The sequence below is a fragment of the Maylandia zebra genome, linkage group LG15 (genome assembly GCF_041146795.1).
Source record: "Maylandia zebra isolate NMK-2024a linkage group LG15, Mzebra_GT3a, whole genome shotgun sequence".
NCBI classification, from domain to species: Eukaryota; Metazoa; Chordata; class Actinopteri; order Cichliformes; family Cichlidae; genus Maylandia; species Maylandia zebra.
The window spans coordinates 2066139-2076147 of record NC_135181.1 but is presented as its reverse complement, the minus strand read 5'-3'; positions in this window follow the sequence as shown (position 1 = coordinate 2076147).

The window sequence follows — 10009 nt, the reverse complement described above, 5'->3', positions numbered from 1 at the left end:
CTCATCATGTGTACTTCCAGTGCCAAATGTACAGTGATGCAGCTGAGACGCCTTACTCATAAGCTGAGTGAGTGCTACTTTAGTCATTGCACCTCAGGCTTTAACTGGATGATCAGCTCCTGTTTATGCTACTTTTTTTTTTTTTTTTTACAAAGTTGACTGATAATTAAATCGTTTTCATTACCAGAAGTCAATGTATTAAAGTGTAGGCTCAATTTGTGGTAACTTTGAGGCACTGACAGCTGCAAATACAACAAAACCTTGTAAAAGCTTTTAGCTCTCTAGCTAGGCCTCAGCTATGCTCCGCTACAGTCACCAACAAATGTTACTTTGCTGTTCTAACTGCTTTAAGAAAAATGGCATGAAAAGAACAATGAAAATAAAAATAAGAAAATCTAGTGAGCTAATTGCTAAGCTAACTCAAATATGCCCCCAGTGCTAGCTTGGCTTAGCACAAGCTCAGGTCAGCTAACAGTATTAGCCAGCTTTATAGACATGAATTAAGCTTAGTCCTAGACTTTGAATAAAACGTTTAGTTTAAGACCATGTTTAAGCCATGTCTGGAAAACTGAGCTAAAGAGTAATTACTGCCCCAGCAGCCTTGATGACAACTACAAAGCTAAATGATAATTACCTACATAAACTAGCATAAAGTTGCTAGCATTGCATAACTTTTTGCACTTCTTAAAACGATTTGATCAAAGTATACAAAGCAGTAATGTTGTGTGTGTGTGGCCTTTTTTTTAAACGTTATTAAAGTTCTCTGAAAATTTCCCTTATGTATTTATTTAAAAAAAAAAAAACAGACAAAACATGCGCCTTTCTCTTAAATTTGTGTCAACAGTAAGAGACTATTGCCTGCTACAGTCTGTATTTCTAATTTCAGCTGTCGAAGTCAGGGGGTCATTTCTGAAATGCAATAAAGTGGAAAAACTGCACAATACCAGGAGAAAGAGGGATGGTAGATACAAAAAAAACTGGAAAGCCCATGTCAAGTAATTTTGGAGGCCATTATTTGGTGGTGGCCTCAGTAATAACAGACTGAAGTCAGTGATCTCCTGATGGCTTAGGAAGAGAGGAAACACCCTGCTGCAATCGCAGCAATGCCAACTGTACCGTGCAGCAGCGGCCAAACCAACCGGGCTTTGGACCAGTATATACACGAGGATGAAAGAGAAATATCAAACCGGTGTCAGCAGCATACAAGAAAATTATACTGTTGTGCTACCAAATATTAAGCACCCTTGAAGTGTGACCACTGCTTGATAGATTGCGGTGCGCTAAGACCAGGAGAAAATGAAAGATCCCAGTTACCCCCCTATAAAAATCCCCCCTTTTTGCACACTTATGTATTCATTAATTGTGTATCCACATTGTCCGCAAATGGAAATCATGCTCTCATCGACCTTATTTGGTTATGTTAGATAGGCAAACGGGATTCGGAATAAATAGCTGTGAAGTCAGTGAAGGGAATTCAAGGGGAATTTGGAATGAGAAAGCTGTTCCTGAAAATTATACAAACCATACAAGGTGCTGGCGTGGCAGAAGCATAGACCCTGGTTCGTTAATTAACCTTAATACACATTCAGATTTAAAAAAATACTTTCAAGCACCTAGAGAATTCCTTTCGTCTCATCCTCTGCCTGTTCCTTCAAGCTCTCTGACATTCCCAGAGTGAGCTGCATCCAGGAAATCTAGCAGGGATATGAGCTTACATGCAGTATCCTCAGTCTGGGAAGATTTATTGCTAGCTTGAGGGTAAACTGGATCTTCAAAACTGCCCCATAACTGCAAGTTTGGCTTTCATTTCAGCTGTGAGATGTTATGAAAAACTCAGGAATGTGTTCACAGAGGACTGCTAGAGTGGAATTTTTGCTGGGAATTTCCCAGCAGCGTGAGCGAGCGGCGGTGTGCATGCGCGCCGTGTGACTTTTAGCTCGTGTGAAACGGCTGTTGTCTCTGACTGAACACAAACACGCCAGCCTGACTCAGGTGCACGGCTCCGTTTCAGGAGATAAAACAGGTGTGTGTCAGGTAAAAGGTGCCAGGCGATGACTCCGGTTTATATGAGTGTTATTACAGGTCGATGAGTAAAAGTAATTCTCTGTTCAAGAGGACATCTTGTCCTCCAAATCTAGCAACAAACTGCCCAGGCAAGCATGCTTACTCATTAATGCCTCTGTTTTTAATACCAAGAGTAGACTGTGCCTTTCAAAATGCCCACATGTGTTGGAGTTCATAAAACTACATGCTAAAATTGAAATTCTGCAGAGGCTGTAGACTACTGCTGACCTCCAGCAGCACCAAAGCTTACAGGCTGCATCTCTCCTCTCTGAAATCCCCCAAACTTTCCGCACGCCAAAATCTATTCTCCCCGCCGCCAAGATAATGGCCTTTTCAGGACTCCCGTGATACACGCTCTGCTACAGATCCACCGCAGCCGGTACTCTGGCTGCCTGGCAAGCAGCAGTTTACCGCGGCCATGTGTTCCACCTAATTACTTTTCCAGGGTAGAGCGCAGGGCAGCGTTATACAGATGAGACGTGGAGGGCTCGGCGGATGGAAGAGGAGGCGCGGGGCAGCTTTCTGGGCCCAGATGTGCACAGTAGCGGTCCGCCAGGCGCACATCTGCAATCATTTGAACCTACTAAGGGGAATTCCTCTCTCACTGCATGCCTCCGTGTGTTTTCGTCCCCCTGAATCCTCAAGTCAGGACAATGAATTGGTCGACTGCTTCCCTCTGTTCTTCTTCTCATGTTTCCCCCGTGTGTCATGATCGGCTTCCCCACAGACAGACAAACAGGCTGGTGTGGGATCCTTTGTGTTAAGGAAATTTAAAGGGAGGATAAAAGAGCCAAATCTTTTTCTGTAAATATACGGTGCAGCATCTGAAGCACAGACATAACAAGCACTTAACTGTGAAGCTTTGTTTGGTACCGTGGGCTCTGAGTGCACCTCACCGCACGTCCTATGACAAGGGAAAAAAGCAAAACAAGAAACGCTTTTCAGCCATAAGTGTTTCATTAAAGCAGCGAGCAGGAGACAGGACTCTGCTTGCCGAAAACCCTCAAGAAATGAAAATAGCAATTTTAGTTTAACGGCACTGCTAAGTGGGTTAAATTTGACAAAGGGGGCTAAAAATATCTATTGTTTTGCTGCTGCGTGGGTTGGCCGCAGCACAACAAAAGCAGGGAGTTTCCTCTCCTCCAGGATGACGGGAGATTTCCTTGTATTAGCATTTTGAGACTCGGAACGGGATGTTCTCGTTAACGCTGATGCAGGTCAACGTAGTCTGCAGCTCTTCGCATAACTCCTTTGGAACAGGGAGCACAAAAGGCGTCAAGTAATACGAACCTGACTTTGTTTAAGAAATCAGGGTCTGTTGTGTCTCTCTGGGCTTGGTTTGCTCCCATTCTCCTTTTCACGTGGCCTTTAATAAAACCGTACCACTTCCTTGAGAGTCACGCTCTCTATTTATTTGGCCTTCTTGTCTGTTATTCCTTCAGGAACATGTAGGTGACTGGGCACACCCTGGTTTGAGTAAAGTGGATGCGGTAAAGACATATTTTTATCCCGTCGTGGAAGGGCGTTCAAAACAGTGGCGCTTTGTCCACCATGTCTTGTCACATCTGTTTCTGTTAGCAGACAGGAAGCTACGCTATAAATACCAGAGCTGACGTTCTTCTTTCAAGATCAGTACATCTCACTATGAAATGAAAAGAGTTTCAGATGCTATTTTTGTGCTATGAATTCCACATTACTGAAAGCACGGGAGTGCTGCTGCACCCTGGAAATGAATGACATTTAAAGCTGAACTTCATTTTTATAAGATCTCAGTTTGTGCTGTGACGTGTGCTGCTTAATGAGAATTATGATCTCCCTCTATGGAATCAGTTTAGCGTCCCTTAGCTTTTTTTTCTTATATCATTTGCTTTAAACTTCCAGTTTTTATTGAATTCCTATTATTTTAATTTGTCACTTTTCAGCAAGAATCCAGTGAAGGATGTTGCTTATATAATTGTTCTTTACAGCTTGGTGTGCTGCACCCAGGAGAAAACCCAAAGTAAAGGAAAAAATACATTCCTATTAACTATTGTCAGTACCGGCCCTGTATTTACTTGGGATCAATGCCAAAATCTGGAGTATTGCACACCACCACTTTTTATACTCTTTAAAGTAACGTCCTATTTGAATATGCTTTTTAGTTATCTAACATAGGAGGAGAAGTTTTACCTGTTAATTTCTTATTATTGTCACGGCAGCCGAAATGAAATGAATGAAGCGTGGACTCAAACACAGGCAATCGGAGATAAAGGGTGACGATGAAAAGAAAGCGAGTTTTTATTGAACTGAACAAAACTACAAATTTAAGCAAAGAACGACTACAGGCGGCTAAAGGAACTGTTACTAGGAAAACTAAACACTACATGAAGCCTGAAAACTGGAAACAAAAATGTAGAAAACCTGGAAATGTGAGGGGAAGGAGAGAAGAGGTATCCAGAGGAGACACACAGGATGACAAGCCAAGGCAACATGGGGGAAAATGAGGGACAGAGAGAAGCACAATTACACACAAGGTAACGAGCGAAATGCACAACAGGAGGGAGACACAGCTGAGACAAAAAGTAACAGGACGTGGTGCACAGGGAGGACATAAAGACAGACAACCAAGACTAAGCATAGAGCACACGGAGAACAGAAACCTAGAAACCAGGAACTCTAAGTATCATACAAACAGAATAATTCAGAGTATAACTTAAACCAAACACACAAACACTGGGTCACCAGACTCAGGACCTTGACAATTATCATGTTATTTATGGCACGTATCATTACATTTGTGTACAACTGAGCTATAGCATGAAAATAACCACAAACTGTATATGAAAGATGGATGCATCCACAGTGATATCACCCAGTAGCTTATGGGCAGTCTCGACTTTTGCATCGTAGCAATTTACATTTTGTTTCTTTGCAGAGCTGGATGACCATCAAATATGACCATATTTGAACAAGAATGCAGATGGGTGGCTAATGCTAACTTGGTCAGCTAGGGCCATGATATTAAACGATAGGCTATGCTAACTTTGGTTTAACTTTATGCTACTGTTGTTGTCATAACAGATTAAACAAGCTACATAATCTCCCCTGGAATTCAAGTCAGAATGCCAGGGGAGAAGTTGCTTTGTTACAGATGCTCAATCAACCTATAAATGTTAAAGATAGAAAATATGAAAATCCTGTAAATAAAAGGTATTCCATATGAAACAAATTGTAGAACATAAACAAGATGGAAATGGGTAGGAATGATATCCTGCAGCGGATCATCGTGGAAACAGTCTTGTGTTGATCGTCCTCCTGTGACTGTCCAGCACGTTGTGGTGGGAAGGACTGTCTAAACACCACAATCAGATAGGCGAGGTCCACACCCACAGTGTTACTGACTTTGCAGCTCAGTCTGTTGAGTCTGTTGGTGTGTTTTACCCTCGGTCTGCTGCTCCAGCACACCACAGCACAGAACATGGCACCAGCTTAACACAGAATACACAAAACACATCATCCGACACATATTAAAGGATCTCGGTCATTTCAGAAACTAAAGCCCTCTTGCAGCGGGCTGCTATGTTGTGCAGGGATATTCACGATGCAGAAAATGCAACAATTAAACAAACAGCTCCACAATTGCTTTGCCCACTGTTCTTAACCTCATTGACTATGGTTATCAAATGAATGATAAGAAGCAGAGAACTTGAATCTCTCTTTTGTTTTGTAGACATTTATCATTCCAACTTCTGTCTTTGTTTTGTGAATGGTAAAAACGAGAGTGTTTCAAAGAGTGCACACAAATAGAGCCCCCATTATTTTTGTCACCGGCAACCCACGAAACACCACGAGCTGACCTGTAAGCCACCTGACATATTCACTGCCTTCTTGTTTCAGATCCGTGTTCACGCTGCTCAGATCTGACAGCAGTGACAGACACCATTGGAGGTGTGGGAGGGGGGAGGTTAGGGGAGGGGAGGGGGGGTGGTTGTTGCTCTTTACTGAGGAAAGTACCTAAAGTTTACATTTGGACCTTAATGTCCTTTTGTAGTGCCACACTCCGCCCATGCAGGCACATTATTCTGCAGAGGATGTTTCACTACTCTTTGCCATGACCAGCAGTTACATCAATCTTTCTGAAAAAAAGCACCAGGCCTCCACCCTGCAGAACACAGCACTCGCTGACCATTCAGCTTTTTTCAGAGTCAAAACGCCCAAAATGACCCACTGCTGCTCCTTCAAACTTCCAACGGCGCTTGAACTGTCGGGCAGATGTCAACGATGAACAGTTTGCACACCTTTGCTAAACCTGTTTGCACTTTACATCCCGACTACAGCAGCACATGAATAGTGAAAGTAAAATGTAGGTTCATTAACAGACACGTAAATGGTTCCCCTTCCCCTCCTACATAGAGGCAAAACACCCCGAGTGAAAAACCCAGGGCCTAAAAACCCTGAACTACTGTCTGTGGTGGTTTTTTGGTTTCTTTTTCAGTCAATTTGTGTCTTTCTTTTAGTCTTTTAGCGCTTTGTGATTACATTGTCTCTCACTTTGCAGCCACACTGCCTACATTTTTGTAGCTTTTTTTCTATTGTGGTAGTTTTTACATCACTTTGTAGTTTATTCATGTTTGCAGTGCTTCATTTGCACTGCCTTCAATAACAGTTAAAAATCAATTAGGTCTGTGCTCCTGGAAGGTTAGCCAATCAGATTTAAGATTATCATCTTCTTTTCTCTCTTCTATTTCATCGCACGCAACACTTGGAAACTGTTAGCAACAGGTGGCTGCCCTTTCTAGTGCTGGCAGAGGTTTCTTTCTCCCCACAGTCACCAGTTCCTTGCTCATGCACAATTATTAGATTGTTGCATTTCCTGCTATAATTTTGATAATCCAATCTAAAGTGATTTGGGGTGAGAAATGAATGCATTAAAACAACAGTTTATGCTACCCTTTTTGTTCATTTGTTTGTTGCAGTGGGTATTTAAGCATATGGCAAACAACACAGAACACAGAACCGCAATATGTTCCATCAGGAAATGTGCATGAGCCAAAAAAAAAATAACTGTGAGTTTTTTGTGCTGCTCTTATCCTCTTTCTAATCTCTGAGAGCTATTTTGTGATATAGCATGTATCAATTGCTTTTGGAAAACACCTAAACGTTAAATTGGGTTCATAAAACGGATTTTACCACCATTATAACCTTAAAATGGTTTTGGGAAATGAGACTGATGTCAGCCTCATGCCGGGACTTTTCACAAAGCGTCAGCACTTACCATGACTTGTGTCCAGATGAAGACAACTTACAGATTGTAATCAAGGACACAGTGGTTTGATTAGTGTCATGAGACGGAGAGATTTCGCAGGTCTTTCCTCCCCACTGCTGTCAGACTCCACAACAAAGACTTTAACTGAACAAACACACACATCCACACATGTGCAATAACACTAAGTGCAATAATCTTTTCTGGCATCGTTGTATTTTTACTCAGTTGTATATAGCATTCGTATTCTATTTTTATCTTATTGTATATTTTTATTCTATTTTATTCTACTGTATATAGTATATTATTTTATTCTATTCTGTACAGCTGTGTACTGTATTTATTCTTATTGTATTCTAATTTTTGCCTCATAACTTTTGCACTGTCCACTTCCTGCTGTGACAAAACAAATTTCCCACGTGTGGGACTAATAAAGGTTATCTTATCTTATCTTATCTTATCTTATGAGCCGGAGTCATGGCTTGATAAGAATGATATCCTGTCCGGTGCTTTTACTGACTCATATATATATATATATATATATATATATATATATATATATATATATATATATATATATATATATATATATATATATATATATATATCAATAAAGCAGCATGAAGACATCAACATCAAAGACCTACAGAAAAAAAATACAGTTTGCAGACATTTCCTTCTGTATCAGATGCATGTTTGAATTGTAAAAGTGAGTTTTGCACTTTATAGCGATGGTATTGCTTGCCAAAACTATAGTGCAAAGCAAAGACTAGGAAACATTTCTGTGCATTTATCCCACTGCAATTTGTATTTTTTATTTTTTTGCAGTATGAATTAATAGACTAGGTAATGAAAATATTGCACATGTGATGTTTATTACTTAATTTTAGCCCCTGCAAGGTTTATTACACCTGCAGGTCAGTAAAGTACCCTGTGGGTTCACAGGTCATACTGTGTTAGCCTTGTTGTCACCGTGGCAGCCACCTGTACTAGCAAACTTGTAGCTGAGATAGTAGGCAGCTAGTGCCAGGGACTTTCCACCACATAGTGTGTGTGTGTGTGTGTGTGTGCGTACAGTACTTGACAGTGAAGTGCATGTTTCTGCATTTGGGTGTGTGCATGTGTGTTTGGGTGTGCAAAGGGCACTGTGTGCAGACAGCCAGAGAGTGTAGTGTGGTGTGAACTGCAACATGTGTGAGAAAAAGAGCTTTGGCAGTAGTGAAGCGGAGATCCTAATCGTGCATCGTGTGTTTTCGATGCATGTGAAAAAGAATCAAAAAATCAACACATGCATATGTGTGGGTCTGTGTGCGTGCGTTTGAGGTAAAACGAAAATCACTGAAAAAAATCAACAAAGTGCAACAAAGCATGCAAATGTTGCACTGCGACGCATACACGGAACAATAATGATTCCTTAGTGTCATTGTGTGGCATGCAAACATAACCAAACTTTATCATGTGTACCCCCGTCCCCTTTGGGAACGTGGGACTGTAACCATGTGTTATCACTGGGATGACAATAGCTGTCATTCTCAAGTGATGGTCCTGGCTGCAGGGGCTTCGTCTTTGAAGACAGGCTCTCTGTTTTTAAACTGTAGCCCACGGAGGAAGCAAAGGCTAAGGGGGTGAGACAGAAGCCCGAGCAGTGCTGGAAATCCCCTTCCCTCAGCCTCGTCTTAGACATACAGGGCCCCGCTGAGGCCCACATCAAAGGGGCTGCTGCTGTTCTCATCATCCTCCCTCTCTCTGTCTTTCTATATGTCTCACAGTCTTGATGTCCTTACCTCCTCTCTTCTGTTTCCATTTATATACATGCCTCTTTTTCACACTCAGGAGTTATGGTAGCATCTCAAGGACAAGGCAGCCAGGTGCCAGACTGATTAGCAGGTTGTCTTACATCTGGAGTGCAAACTGCACCTAAGCCTTGTGTAAGAACAGTAATTTGCGAGTGACTAAACAGCATGTGCACCCTGATTAATCGCAGACTGGAGGTATCAGCACATATGGCAGTCTAGCATGGTGTATTACTTTTCTGTTTTTGGATCCGTGATTAGAATCGCGCACCACATCTGAGTGATTCAGAAGCCAAAATGCTCGCTTGAATGGCTCCCTCCAGATCACTAAACACCTTCTCTCCCAGCCCCCACCGCTCACAACCCACAAAAAATGCCAGGTATGCTCGGAGCAGCAGACAAACAGAGTCTGCCGTGTTGAAAGGGAGAGGAGGAGATTGGCACATGAATGTTTAAGCAGCAGTTTGGGACTGACCCTTTTGAATATGCACACACATTTGCATGCGGATGTTTGTGCACGTGTGCTCATTCATGCCGACGCCAGTAAACACACAAGTCACAAGGAAAAGCATTGTGAATTTTCAAGTCTGGATTTTCCCTCTTAATCACTGAGTGCCCGATGACTGCAACGTGTCTCACATCTCCATGAAGGAAGCAGCTCAGATAGACGGTTTCCTCTCTGTTGATCCAGCTGCTAGTCAGTGCTGCTTATCGTGATTAGATTTCATCAGGAAAATTCAGTTTGCAGTTTTAATGAGGTTTTGCTTTTGTTGCATTTGAGGCTAAATAAATAAAGAAAACAAACCCCAATATCATCCACAAACTTACTTCATGATCAGTGTCACCTACACTGTTTTAGCTTAGCTGCTCCCCCGCTAACCTCAGTTAGTCTCTCCTGTTAAAGAGAGTG